Source organism: Halyomorpha halys, unplaced genomic scaffold (assembly GCF_000696795.3).
Source record: "Halyomorpha halys isolate HHAL.00 unplaced genomic scaffold, Hhal_1.1 Scaffold479.1, whole genome shotgun sequence".
Taxonomy (NCBI): Eukaryota; Metazoa; Arthropoda; class Insecta; order Hemiptera; family Pentatomidae; genus Halyomorpha; species Halyomorpha halys.
Window position 1 is genome coordinate 177,663 of NW_027109057.1, and position 16,156 is coordinate 193,818.

Consider the following 16,156-nt stretch of genomic DNA (forward strand, 5'->3'; position numbering starts at 1 on the left):
ATAAAAAAATAATTAATAAATTAAATGCATGGCCAGAGTGTAGGGAAGGTTACAAATATTGTTGTGATAAATTATAACAAAAAGAAGGTTCACTGTGATCAAAAGTTTTACTTTAATGTGAACAATTGACTAATTAGGTAATTAGACATAATCTAAGAATTTCTTATTAACAAAATTATATTATTCCCTAATGTTTTAATTTCTCATAGGGTAATTTGTGTTCTAATATAAATGACCTCGGCAGAATAGCCTGCGTAAAGTTATTTTTTTAATGATGTGCTTCTAAAATTGTATGAAGGTATGATAATTTATTAATACGATTGTTATTTGTTTGAAATTGTTAAAGATCATATGTATAATAAAAGCTGTCCTTGAGAATGGAGGACAATCTATCAAACAAAAATGTTTTGGGACTAAAATAGAATAATATTTAATTATTTGAATAAAATAAATAATTTTCAAATAAAATGGATAAAAATAAAATCATATGTACTCATCATAAATAAACATAGGAGGAAAACTGATAATACAATATATAATAAGAAACGAACTGAGGTAAATAATTATAATAGACTAGATAAAATCTTGACCACAATGATACCTATAAACAATGGGAGGAAGTCAGGAACGGTTACATCAAGTAACTTGATGGCCTAGTAAAGTAACTGGTAAACCGCAGTAATCCTCTTCTTTTCAGACTACTACGTATAATTACTGAATATTCTAAACTTTAGTCAAGCATCTTCACAGGCTAAAGTCTAATCATCTAAAGAATTCACCTAGAAAAAGATAACTGAAATGTTTTAAAATATCAAACTTATTTTTAGAAGTTTAATGAAGAAAATCTTAAAATTCTTGATGAATCAAAAGCATTGCAATAGGTTTACAGTCGATATTTTTTCACGATAAGGTCTGCGATTAAATCATAATTCTTAAATAAATTAGATCCATATTAGTTTTTACTGTTCTTGATTCATTTTTTTTTTTTTAGTTTTGAATTTTCATCCTTGGCAAACTTCAAAGAATTTGAAATTCCTTGGTTCTGACATATATGCTCACAAAATTTGTAAATATTTCTGTCTGAGGCGCTAAAAATAGATATTATTAGTAAACATCTGGATATCGATGGCGATCCTAATGCGCTAAAAATATCTGTTTAATAATTGTAACAAATGCCCGTTTGCTGCACCACCTGTTTTTTTGGAAGTGAGAAGAAAGGGTTAAAAATAAAGTTGCTTTAAATTAGAATTTTGACATTTTGAATTTGCAAAAAAAATATTTTAAACATTATTTTTCCGTATGCTATTATGTAGAGCACATAATAGCTTATTATTGAGAATAGAAAAACTTTTTATTATACGCAGAGTAACTGGTTATTGTCATAACTTGTTGCTGTGAACGTAATAATTTCTTATTATGCACAGAATAACTAGTTACTGTAAACGAAATAACTTATTGTTATAATATAATAGCTTGTGACAATTTTTTTTAGATAGTTTATATTATTTGATAATAGAAGTAAAGTATCCGTTCATACCGTATATAAACTAAAGAAAACATAAATGATAATAATAGTAGAAAGAGTATGTATACACAAATATGATATATATAAATAAAATATTAAATCTATGTAATAATAAAAACAATAGAAATTTAAAAAAAAAAACAACAGTATTTTCAACTATTTACTAAGAGTAACATTTCGATCTAGCCTGAGAATTAAACTTGATCTCTAAGTCTGCAGCTTCTGCAAACCTAGTGAAGTTCTGCAATTGTGCGTCAAAACGTCGCCTTTAATAAATTTTTATGCTATTTTGTAATAGCTATTTCCTTATTTAGACCTTTTAGCTACGATCAACTATCTAGATATAATTTAATAACTTATTATTGTAAAAAAAAAAAAAATGCTGACAAAAAATAAGTGAAAAAACTAAAAAAATAATTATGATAATTTCTGTCAAGACAATTTAATCAAAATAGGACAGATATAAAATTTTCTTTTCATAAGAGGAAAAACGGGAATTCTATTGGGGGAAAAACAATCGTAAAAACAAGAAGGATAAATATTAATAAAATATAAGCATTGCTACTGCAACACAGAAGGATGTTGCATTAATTAATTGATAAGAACTAATTTTTTTTTTACCAGTAGCTATGCAGAGAATTGATTTTGTTATATTTTTCCTCCTGTATCTCGAATGATAAGATGATAAGTTCTTGTTCCTGTAAAGATGGAATCTGTTGAATTGCATCCCCATGTTACAGTATACAGTTTAGTAATATGTGACATTCAACTCAAAAACTTTATAACTTTTTTCCAGCGTGAAATAAAACTCATTGGTCACCATCATGATGGTGGTACTCCGGCCTTCCTATACTTAGGACTTTCCTAATTTTAGTCATAGTTTATAGACTATAGTCTATAGACCATAGTCTATAGACTCATAGACTAATCTTAGTCCTTCTCTAGTAGTTTTCATAAAGAACGAACACGTCACAACAAGATATGTATTTCACCATTACCTTTTTTTTTTTTGTAATATCTTTATTGAAATTTACAACTGTATATTACATAATACATTTAATAAATATGATCTCAGTTAAAATGGAGTGTTACAGGCGTGTAGAGCAACTACCCATTGTTTAGCACTCTAATGACATTTTACATTAGCTGGTCTCGTGGCCATCTTCTTTTCAGGCGCCTCGGAGGATTGACAGGAATGAAAAAGGATACAAGGTTAGAAACTAGGGGGTTTGAGTGGTTAGGGAGTTTATAATGAAAGGATTGATATCTGGTTCGGGTCAGATCGGTTACATAGGGAACATTAATCTATATGTATCATTTTATTTGCGACAAAGTAAGGAGCATTGAGGATTTTACGAAGGATTTTGGATTGTAAGGAGTGGATACGAGAGGAATTCGAAGGTTTAGTGGAGCCCCAAAGCTCAACTCCATATGTCCAGATTGGCCTTATTACGGTCATGTAGATCAGTCTTTTTTAATGTGTTGGAAGTTTAGACCGTTTGTCTAGTAAGTGCTGTTATAGTCGAAATCGACATGCAGTTTCCTGTCTTTTCAGTCTTGTGTGAGAATTCCAGGTTAATCTTTTGTCCAAATGTAGTCCAAGCTAGCGGATCTGTTCGACAGGGGTAAGAGTAACATTATTAAATGAAACTGTAGGGCAGTCGGTAGGTTTACGACGAAGGGTAAAGGTGATTTGATGGACTTTGTTGGAATTTATCTTAATCCTCCAATTACGACACCATTCTTCGAAGGCTATGGGACACTGTAACCTTAAAGTACCACCGGTAGAAAAAGGTAATACTCAATTTTATTTATGTAACCATACGTAATGCCACCATTAATTAATTATTTTTTCTGTATTAGAGGGATCAGAAAAAAAAGTCATAGTCAGGAGCTCAAGAGAAGAGAAGAGGAAGTAATTACACCCTAATTATTGGTCAACGAAAGCTACATGTAGTTTTCACTAATTTAAACTATATACTATGAGCAAGAAATTTTATTTTCAAATTACGAAAAATAAATATTTTGTTGATTTATTATGGAAAATATCAAGTAGACTAGTACTTCTATGAACGACATAGAGATGTCTATTAGCTCTCAATACTCATGATATTCATTAAAATAAATTCACAAAACATTGAATTCCGTTATTGGGAAAAAAAAATTGTTTTTGAAAAAACTGTATGTCGGGAACCACTGAGTGTAAACAGCTCTATTAGGTTTCATATTTTAGGAAATTCTCTCTATATTAAACGATGGTCTATTAAGTTTTTTAATTTTGTCGGTTGTTATAAAGATGGAGCTCCATCTGAAATATTAATTGTTTTAACGTCTTGAACAGCTGTCATTTTCGATCCCCTTACCAATTCACTATGTTGGCAAAGTGATAAATTTTGACTAGTAACTTATATAAAAGTGTAAATGTGACTAGAGATTATATTATTTTATTTTATTTATTTATTTTTTCATACACATAGCTTAGGTTCATTTTCTTTATCCTTCTGTTTGTATATATTTTAAGAGAGATTTTATTTATTTTTATGTGCTTTTTTTTTCATTTATTTATTTATTTTTATGTGCTTTTTTTTCATTTATTTATTTATTTTTATGTGCTTTTTTTTCATTTTATTTATTTATTTTTATGTGCTTTTTTTTCATTTATTTATTTATTTTTATTCTTATTTTATTTTATTTTAGTATGAATGTGATCATTCATCACTATTACCTATTGCCCACAACTGTGTGGCAGATTGTAATATCTATCAATAAATAAAAAGTAATTTAAAATTTTAAAGTAACTATATAAATTTTTCATTAAAGTAATGAAAAATTGGGACGAAATAATTTCTTTATTTGTTCACTTAGACTCTTGGACTAATTATAGGACCTTCTTGTACTTCCCATTTGGTTGTATTCTCTCATTGACAGATTGCCAGGAGGTTCCTCCCCACTCCTTATCCTCTATCGCTGATTTTCCTCTTGATTCACCTCTGACGCTTCTTATCTTCTTGTTCTACTTTCCTCTCTCGCTCTGGAAAACACACGTTAGACATCACAAATTTTCAATGTGATCACTATTTTGCAAGTAATGTATCTGAAAATAAAAACAATTTTATCATTCAATCCTTAGATTCTTCATATATCCTGGTTACTTATAATTTATTGTATCCCACTAGTCGATCTACGTTAAATTTGTATTATTCGTATCTGTATGATATGTGAGTACATGTGTTTAACCGAACAATCCGAAATTTATGAGGAAAATGAAAGTTTTCCAAATACAAAAAAAAAAAAAAAAAATCTCTGAGTTGGTATAAAACTTCTTCATTGTTTTATAGAAAGTATATTCTTTATGTTTAGTATGTTTTTTAAAAAGACAATATATTTTAAACTTTGTAATGAAAACTTGTAGTACACTGTAAACTTCCTATATTTTTAGTTCTTTCTCCCTGTATCCCATTTCAAATAAGGTTTAAATTGCTGATAAATAATAATAATAATAAAAACTTAGTGAACCCAAAGGTTCGATGCCGATACCACCAAACACTACCACCACACATCTAACCCAATGTCGCCTGTCCAAACCCAAATCTACCAGATCACTCTTGGTGCAATCCTCCCATCTAGGCTTCGGTATAGCCGTTCGGACTTTTACTTGTCATTCAGTTGTAATTAACATTTTCGGGATCCTTTCTTTAAGCCCATAGCAATGTTAGATTTTGTCCAATATGTTTCCTGAATTTGTTTTCTCAAAACGAATTAGTTGTGGCTATAAGTTTGCGAACTTAGCTTTCTCGTATCTAAAGTAGTGCCGTGTCAAATAAGGCCTGAGCGGGTTGACTTTTATGTCATGGGGTATCGTAGTAATAATTCTTGACTTTCTCACTCTGACTAGAATAGGTTAGTAACTCTGTAAGATCTTTCTTGTGCTAAATTGTAGAACATGAGAAAATTAAACATTAAAAAAAAATGCGATATCTTTCAAAAAGTTAAAAATTAAGCTTTCCCGTCTAAGTAAAGAATTAAAAAACCTTTTCTGTGTAATTTAACATCTCGCCTAAATACTTGATTATATGTTTGTTTGTTTTAATATTTCTATAATATTTGCTTCTATGGTTTGTTATTTGATTATTAATAACTAGAAGGTTTCAGTAAATGTTTTTAAGATAATTTTGATGTGCCGCAAGAAAAAAAAAAATTAGAACCAGATAGCTATATTATGCGCCCAGGAAGAATATTTCTGTAAGTAGTTCGTGACTATCTCAAATCTTTATACCTTTTTCAGGCAATAAATTTTTGTTTTATTTGAAAACAATTTTCCATTTCAATTTAAAAAAAACCGGCAGATGTGCACCCTCGAGAATGCTAAGTGAATTGATACCTTCCTAAAATAAATACTGTCTAGTTTTCTCCGTAGTTGAACCCGTGTTTATACTGAACAGTTGGAAATACCCCGGGAATAAAATGATTGTATTTATGACGTGGGGGAAGCAGCAGGCTAGCTAATTCACGGGTCCTAAGCAAACAGGAAAGCGGTACCACCTGTGCAAAACAAATATCCAACAAATACCCCAGTTTGTGTAAGTGCTCCGGAATAGATAGTCTATGTTTTCTTTTAATAAATGAGAGCTTCGGTCTACCAATCGCGTTCTAGTGCGGTAATTAGATACAATTATATTTAAAAAAAAATTAATTATGCCTTTGATGAGGTCTATCATGTGTATCCTGAGTTACTGGAAAGTATGATTGAAAATTATTAATTATATCGTAGATGATTAGTAATTAATGTTTAAATCTTAGGACTCAGATGGATATAATCCAACTCATAAAACAAGTATTCACAAATAATTTTAAAAATTATTTTTACACGGTACGTGTAATTTTTGGGTGGTCCTAAAACGCTTAATAATTAGTTATTTAATTTAATTAATTAACGAATTAATCTTTTTTTCTTGTTATTGACCTAAAACGTCTAAAAGGTACACCCAACTGAAAAAAATGATCCTATAACAAATTAAACAGCTATCAAATATATGTATTTATGTGTTCTAATCCTAAAAGAAAATACTTGAACATGCCTAATATACACCCTAATTAATTAACCAAGTCACATGTATTATTATATATAATTGAGTCATTATATGCTTGAATATTGAATCTGTCTACCAACTCAAATGTTGTGAGTTTGAGCCCGGCCCTATCCGGGATTTTTTCAAACTTATAATTACACAATACTCACTCACAGCCTCCCCCCGGGCAATTGTGAGGCCAGTTAGCCAATGGGAGACACTAAAAATAGGCGTGGCAGTGACGAATCCACCCTATGGAAACCTCATCGAGAAATGCGCGATGTATTTCCGTAATACATTGCACGAGACCTTGGTCCTCCACGGTCAGTCGTGCCAGAAGAATAATAATAAAAATATGTGGTAAAAAAATAGAACTAACTTCAACACAACTCAACCAATCTACACGAAACTTAAGAGTGGTCTAACCGTACCTCGGTTAGTCGGTACAGTTTATTAGTAATTATATTTATAATCTCTATTGTAGCCCCTCCTTATAGTACAAGAGCCCAAGAAAAAAGTCAGTTATTTCACCCCAATTTTTGATTACTTTAATGAGAACTATGTATAATTACTAGTTAAAATTGATGAGCCTGCCAAGTATATGTAGGGGGAATAAAAAATGGCGACTGTTTGAAACGTTAAAAAAAATAGTATCAACAACAATATAAAATCTAAGAGAACATCATTGAAAGTAGAGTACATTTGCTAAAATATAAGCACTAATAGCTATTCACATCCAATAGTTCTCGAGATATAACTTTTTAAAAAGAACCATTTCATAAAAATGTACTGAAAGATTAATAGTTAGAAAATTTATTTTGAAAATCTATTTCTCAGGAACTATGTGACGTATAGATGTCTTTTAGCACTTACATTAATGCTAGTTTAATGTACTAAAAAGTAGTTTATGACCTTTATCTTCGTAGGAATAGTAGTTTAAATATAATAAATAAATTGATTTATAGTTGTTCGGACAAATTATTATGTGCCAAATTTATATTCATATGCGAATATCATACAACTACCCCTATACGAGTGTAAACCATACCTATTGTGTGTCTTAACATATTAATTCCCAAATTATGCAGACAGAAGTGGAACTTCCGTGAAACGGAAATTCTATAATGCATTAAAATATTATTAATGATGATATTTTTAGTAAATATTTATGTTTTGATATTTATTAATAACGTTATGTTAGTTTTTAAGATATGTTCATTCAAATGTCCGTATTTCGTTAACTCATTTTAGGCGCCATTTTTTCTCTTTGTTTCGGTGCAGCGTCAAGATACAATTTTGAATTATGGGTCATTACAAAAAGGTTGAAATGCTGAACAGTTCCCTCACTTACTGCATCCTGCTGCGATTTTTAGTTTTCGAGATATTTTAATCTGAATGCTAAACACATTGGACGTGTACACCTTCCGTTTTATCTCGAACGTTTCCTTGTGTCACGAAATCAATTGATTCCGGCATATATGTTGTGTTTTTTTTCTTGAGTTGTAAGATGTCGAAAAAGAAGTTTTCCAAACATAACTTGTTTTTTTTAATTTTTCCAAAAACTGAGACATGGTACTTACTGTATATTATTCCAAAGTATTTCTATCGGTTACTAAGCAGCTAGTTTGTTTGATAAACTAAGGAATCGCGAAAATTTATTTCATTTTTTTTTCTTATAAATCCTAGACGGTGGATTCTATCGAAAAAAATACAGTAGATTAAATTTAAGAACAATAATGATGAGGTGTTTCTAGTTGAATGTAGCTTGGTATGAGGAGATGATGGTCAGGGTGCGGTCAGTAAAAATAAAGAAATAAGTAAAGGATTTATTTGCGCCTACGTTTAGACCTGCATTTCAGGCCTTCGTCATGGCTAAAAAACAAGGCGAGGTAACAAACTTAATTCGAAGTAAAATGAAAATAAAATAATAACAAACAAACTAGAAAATATACATAACAATTAATTAAATAGATAATAGTTGATACTAGTAGAAGATTAAATATAGTATAAATATGGTAAGAATTATACAAAACTAATGATAAAAAAAGTTATTAAAAAACAGACAGTTCTAATGTAAATAAAGAAATAAATATAATGAAAGTTGCGTAAAAAAGTGTATTTGAAATTAATTGATGAGTAATTGAAATTAATGCAATAAAATATGTAAGTAATGATTAAAGATTATAAATAGTGAAAACAATTTAAATCAACATAATGAAATGTGTGAATGAAAACGATATATAAGAAAGAATAGGACAGAAAGAAAATGGATAATATGCTAAAATGGATAAAGCATATACAGTGATATTGAGTTAAAAGTTATAAGCGAAAGTAAATACAGAATGTCGGGGAAAGTGCATAAGAGAGAAGAAATGTGTGGGTGTGGGAAGAAGGAAGAAATATTTTAAATAAACAGTGAAACTTACTGACTCGGGTGGAGTTACCGTCAAGAGTGGGTGGGAACGAGATCATTAGGTAGAGGGGGGAAGGAAGTACAAGAACAAAAATACATAATGCCAAGCGGAAACAGAATATGTACATATATATAACGAAAAATGAAAGATCGTTTAGATAAAATAAATAAGGTAGAAAAATAGGATAGTTTGTTATATGGTGGTGTATTATATATTGTGGATAATTTTATAAAGAAAAAGAAAAGTTAATGGTTTTAAAATTTAAATAAAGAGGTTTGAAATTAAAATAAGAAAATGACCTAGGCAGAATAGCCTGCAATTAAAATTATAAATTAATGTGAGGAGAAGATTTGTATTAAAGATGTCCTTGAAGATGGCTGGAATAGCCGAAACGTTGGACTAATAAGAAATAAAGTGTTGAGACAGTATTGGATACAATTTGTGGTTTTATTTAATAAATAATTACCTTGTCTCAAAAAATTTTGAAATAATATTATTTAAACAAAAAAATATTTATTTTAATGTTTTGTTAATTCTTACTATGTTTGTATCTTGTTTTTCATTTAGCCCCGACGAACTACTCCAAAGTGGGGCGAAACGTTGGTTAACAATAACTAGTTTTCTTTTAATAATTTGATTATTGGACTACCTTCCTACAATAAACTAAAGGGGTTCATTGAGCAAAATTCATATTGTATAATAAATAACTGAAAAAAACGATTGATCAGAAAATTAATTAGCTACATTGTAAGAGTTTTAGGATTCAAAACTGAAAGTGAGAGAGAAACTGATCTTTAAAATTATATGTTTTATGCATGCTGGATTTTATGCATCGTGCTATTGTTTATGAACATTTAATCGATTGCAGGAATATTAGAATAATGAGGACAAACATGTGTTCGGTAATTTATTTTTGATATTGGAAATTTTCGATCGCTTGCTGTATTTTAGTACATCAGGACGCGTATTCCTAGAACCATAAGGTGCTATTTATTTGCAGTTCAACGACTTTGTTGTTTACTACATGTTGTTTTTTAAGCATTGCAATGATAAGTAAATTTTCTGCCAATTATGGAATCCAATTGGAGGTGACCTCGAATGGTGTACATAGGAAGGCTTGTGGTCACAATATCCGGGAATCCTGATACGTATTCGACTAATAACCTTGTTGGTTAAATCTCATTTTTCATATTAACATTGAGCTGTCACATTATCAGTAAATAAAACTTTAGTTAGATCGGTACAGTTTATTAGTAGCCATATTTATATCTTCTATGGTAGCCCCTCATTATAGTACAAGAGCCCAAGAGGAGAAAAAAGGCAGTTATTTCACCCCAATTTTTTGATTATATTAATGAGAACTAGGTATAATTACTAGTCAAAATTGATGAGTCTGCCAAGTATAGGTAGGGAGGATGAATAATGGTGACTATTTCAAAACGTTAAAAAAATATTTTTACATTCGGAGCTCTATATCTTTAAAACTACCAACAACAATACAAAATCTAAGAGAGCATCATAGAAAGTATAGTAAATTTGCTAAAATATAAGTCCTAATAGTTCTCGAGATATAACTTTTTAAAAAGAAACATTTCTTAAAAATGTGCTGAAAGATTAATAGTTAGAACATTTATTTTGAAAATCTATTTCTCAGGAACTATTTGACGTATAGATGTCTTTTAGCACTCACATTAATGGTAGTTTAATGTACTAAAAAGTAGTTTATGGCCTTTATCTTCGTAGGAATAGTAGTTTAAATATAATAAATAAATTGATTTATAGTTGTTCGGACAAATTATTATGTGCCAAATTTATATTCATATGCGAATATCATACAACTACCCCTATACGAGTGTAAACCATACCTATTGTGTGTCTTAACATATTAATTCCCAAATTATGCAGACAGAAGTGGAACTTCCGTGAAACGGAAATTCTATAATGCATTAAAATATTATTAATATGATATTTTTTGTAAATATTTATGTTTTGATATTTATTAATAACGTTATGTTAGTTTTAAGATATGTTCATTCAAATGTCCGTATTTCGTTAACTCATTTTAGGCGCCATTTTTCCCAATTTTTTCTCTTTATTTCGGTGCAGTGTCAAGATACAATTTTGAATTATGGGTCATTACAAAAGGTTAAAATGCTGAACAGTTCCCTCACTTACTGCATGCTGCTACGATTTTTAGTTTTCGAGATATTTTAATCTGAATACTAAACACATTGGACGTGTACCACTTCCGTTTTATCTCGAACATTTCCTTGCGTCCTTAATAGTTAGAAAATTTATTTTGAGAAATCTATTTCTCAGGAACTATGTGACGTATAGATGTCTTTTAGCACTCACATTAATGCTAGTTTAATTTACTAAAACGTAGTTTATGTCCTATCTTCGTAGGAATAGTAGTTTTCATGATATCTGCTAAAATAAATTGAATTATAGTTATTCGGACCAATTATTATGTGCCAAATTTATATGTGAATATCATCAAAACTACTACTCCTACGAGAAAACTGTTTAGTATTGTATTGACATCAACCCTTCCTAATTAGAAATATTCCTCTAAATAGGAAGAAATGCGGTTAGCTCTGGTAGCAGTTAAATAGAACTCCTACAGCAAAGAGGATTGTAGCGACCACTAATCCCGTGGTCATGTACCCACATTACAGAGGTTTCTTAAGCCGGCCAATCCACACTGGATGTCTGAATCAGTATACCACATAGCGAATACTAAATAGGATTAACTTGCATCACAACATGGCGGTTAGTTAAAATAACAACCATTAGCGTCCATATTATGACATTAACAGCTCACTACGACCTCGACTTCTTATGATGGCCGTCACGCTTGATACAAGTGAATGGATCCAGTTGCATGGTTGAGTACCGTGACGAACGAAGATTAATATGCAACTATTCCGAAAAGTGTGACTTCGTTATGGAATTAGAAAAATTTTCCGTTCTTAAAACTACAAAGTGTCGTAATAAAGTTATTATGAATAATAAAAATAACGCTTACAGACCTTCCCGAAACAAACCAAATTTACAACCTAATCTTTAAAGTCAAACATGTAGTGCTTCTGACTGATGATGGTAATGACGTTTATATTAATTAACCCTAATTAATCAATTATAAAATACAGAAAATTAAAAACTTTCGATGTGCTATAAAAATTATTATTTTTAGTGTATACAATATTGTCATCCTTTATTGTTGACACTCAATAAGAGCATCCTTATATTTTTGTAAAGCTGGTCACAATTAGGCATTATCCACATCATATATATTATATCATACATGAAGAATCCATCACAATCATAAACATATAAAAAGATGGGTTTGTAGTTGATCGCGGATTTTATATGAGGAGAAAATGATGAATACGAATCAGTAATGAGTAGAAAAATTATTCCCAACATTTTAGCCAAAGTTTTAGGTCCTTCCCAGTGCTAAATACCAAAAAATAAACATAGAATAGCAAAAAATACCAAATAATTTAAGTCTATAAGCAGTATTGGAAGAGGCAGTTTCGGTTCGATTCCGGTCTGGGTTGACTTTTATTTTGTAGTGGTCCCACGGGATGAACATTCGATATTCCCACTCTGGTTAGAATAGATTGATAACCTTTTAACGTGCACCTTCGTGTATCTCATGACACACCTAGGCCCGGGCCTTAAAAAGTAAAGAAAAAATTTAAACAAAAACAGTTATAACTTGAATTAATCATGATTCCAATAGTGGAAATTATAGGACGGATTTAGTTTGCAATAAGCATAACCAACTAAATTTCGGTAGGAAAAATTATTTAATTACTCTTATTTCATTTAATATAATATATTTTTTCGATTGAATAGTGAACAGTTTTGATGTTATGAGCAAAAAAGAAACAAAAAATTATTTTTAAAGTAAAAAAAAAAGTTGCAAGATAGAAATGCTTAATCAGCACCCTGAAATCATAAATAACAAATTTTTAGAACGTATAAAACAAAAAGTTTTTTTGAGCCCACCCTTATGTTCCTCTGTTCTCACTATTACTGGTGGAAGGCGGCCCATTTAAAAAAAAAAGAGTTTATTTAAAACCATTTACTGATTAAGAAGAGAAATGATGAGAAACAGGTTGCTGCTATTACAATAAGGTCAGATTTATTTTTTTAAATCAATTTTTTTTTAATTAAGGTTTTTTGCTTTTTCGAGATATTTAAGGAATACAATGCTACTCAACGAATAAATAAAACACTGTGAAGGAAAATTATAATAAGGCATTACTATATATATGTGCGCTGCCCTCAGTGATAACTAAAGAATAAATATATTGATAAATAAAAATATTAAATATTCATTAAAAATACAAGAAAAAACGTCATAAACCACATCAAACCCACCTTTTTTAATATAACATTACATAATAATAACAAAAACCACAGTTTTATTTTATTTTTGTATATGTTTTGCATTTTTTTAATGTTTCGCACTCTTCTATCGGTCATTTTCAAACGTTCTCATCATCTTCACCCCTGTTAACATATTAAAATCTATTTTCAAACATAAAATCCCTGGTATTTGTGGGAGTTTATTTTAAAAAATATGTATATTTAGAAACTTAATTTATAATTAAAAACGACCTCATCACACGCTTACGTACTGGTTCAATTTAACTTTTAGGATTTCTGCTCATAAGAAATGTTAAAATTAACTGAATTCACAGATGAGTTAAATTACTTGTAGTAGTAATTGTAATTGCTATTCACATATGAGTTAAATTAAATGTAGTTGTAATTGCAATTATTTACAGTCAAGATGTAATTGTAATTGTAATAGCAAATACTTTACATTAAGAAGTAATTGGAGTCATGTTTACACAATTACAATTATTAATTTATGATATTTCGAACAATTTAACGGTCATCTTAGTGTAATTACAGTGGAACTGAAACACGTAATTGAAGTTATAATTAACATACTGAAGTAATGATTTCAGTGGAGCTCTGTAAAAAGGTGCTAAAAGTGAATCCTTAAGCCTCTTGATAACTAGCATTTAACAAACTTAACTGGTTTCAACAATTCAAGCATCGTCAAAATTGAAAATGATAACATCATATCAACGCAGACCAGAGACAGGCCATCTCACATTAACAGGCTAAGAAAGACCAATCAGAGAGAACATCACGCCAAGACTATTCAGCCATTATTTTTTTCTGTTCTGATTACGTATTATTTTACGCAAAACGTTTACTGGTTATGGATTTATTTTTTTCTTTTAGATAAATGTCTTTTAGGTTTTTAAAGTAGCCTTTCATTTATTTCTTTTTTTATAAATATTGTAGAATCCAGTCGCTTATATTTAATGAAAGTAATATTTGACTTACAGATATATACAGATTTGAACTGTCTGAATGTTACGGGAGTTGACGGTTAGGAAAAAATGTTCGGGCGCCATTTCCTCGTGACAGATCTTATCCTCCTTGTGATAAATCGGTCCGAATATCGAAACCACATCGATTTATCGAGAAATAAACCTATCGCGCAAGTGGAATACCTTACCTCCAGGAACAGACGGTAGAGTAGCTCATGTTTACCGATATCCAGTTACTTACCGAAAGCGGCTTTTAAGTAATTGACCTCTCACTTTCCTCTGATCGTTCTGTTTCTGCTAGCTCTTACCTACAAGGAAACTGGGTCAAGTTTCAGGTCCTGAAGTCGCAATCAGCCTGCATAATCGGCACGGGATAAGTATACCTTCTGTAATTACTGTCATTAGTATCTGTCATTGAGGAAGGCTGAAAAATATCCCCGCTCTGGGAATTTTCCCCCCTCATATTCTCTCTTTTATGTTATAAAATAGGAATGACCTGTTTGACTAGTGTTTTTGGAGATTCTTCCATTTTATAGTTTATATGAAGTGCTTAATTTATCAAATATGTAACTATTTTACTTGACGGCTAATAAATGTATTTTTTTTATCTATCAGTCAATAAAACAACTATATTATGACAATGTTAACAATATTGTTTGCATAGAGATACTCTTTAATAAAAACACAATTTTTAAGAACAATGAATTTCTCTAACTAATTATTACAAAACTAAGAAATACAGAATATAATTTAAGATTAATTACAATAAAAATTACTTACAATTGTCTATTACAGTGTGCTTTACATTGCTGGGATGAAACTAACTCTAGGTTCGTGCCAGAACTGAACAGGGAATGGAACTGAAGTGTGGGTTTTGATTTGTTTTTTACGTAACCGATCTTCCAAAAAGGTCCATTATTTCTGTTTTGTGTTTTTAAAATTTATATTTAATTTTTTTAATTATGTCTTATTTCTTTATGACATTTAGGTAAAAAAATTTAAATTCATTTTACTCCAATCTTGTAGCAATGGTTGGCAATTTGATTTAATATATTCAACTGGTAATTTATTATTATTTTAAAATGTTAAAATTAAATTATTATTTTAAAGATGAATTAATATTCTAAATATATTATTTTTTATTTGGTCATGGCCAAAAATCATTCTTAATGTCCATATTTGGCAATCCTTTCTACATCCTCTTCATTATTACGCTTCCTGTTTGCTTCGAGTTTGTTTTCTCTGCACGAAATTATATAAAGTCTCAATGCCATGAATTGTCATTTTCAAATGGGATTTTCCGTCTGAATAGAAATGAAATAGGTGAACAAATCTGTCTAATATATCAAGGAACATAGGTATATGAATTAAATTCATATCCACATCCCTCCATAGATTTTAGGTTTGCCACACCATTATTTCTTACTCAGAACAATTTTTCTTAAATGTACTTTTAAAAACATGTAAAATTATATTTCACGTTTTGAAACATCTAAAACACAACTGTTCTATCTTTGTTGCCTTTATTATTTTTTATTTTATACCAGATCGGCCTGGTGGGCCTTACATGGTTGATATAACCGTTACATTATATATTTATTTTTTTAACAGTTGATTATGAGGGGTATAGTCTTGTACAAAAGGCATTCCCCACTATATACAATGTTATAATTTTTTTTTTAAATTATTTATTTATTGTAATTTACAACAGTACAAAATAATACAATAGGTAAATATGTAGTATGTTTCATATACACTTGAAAATCTTGGGAAGGAACCACCCAT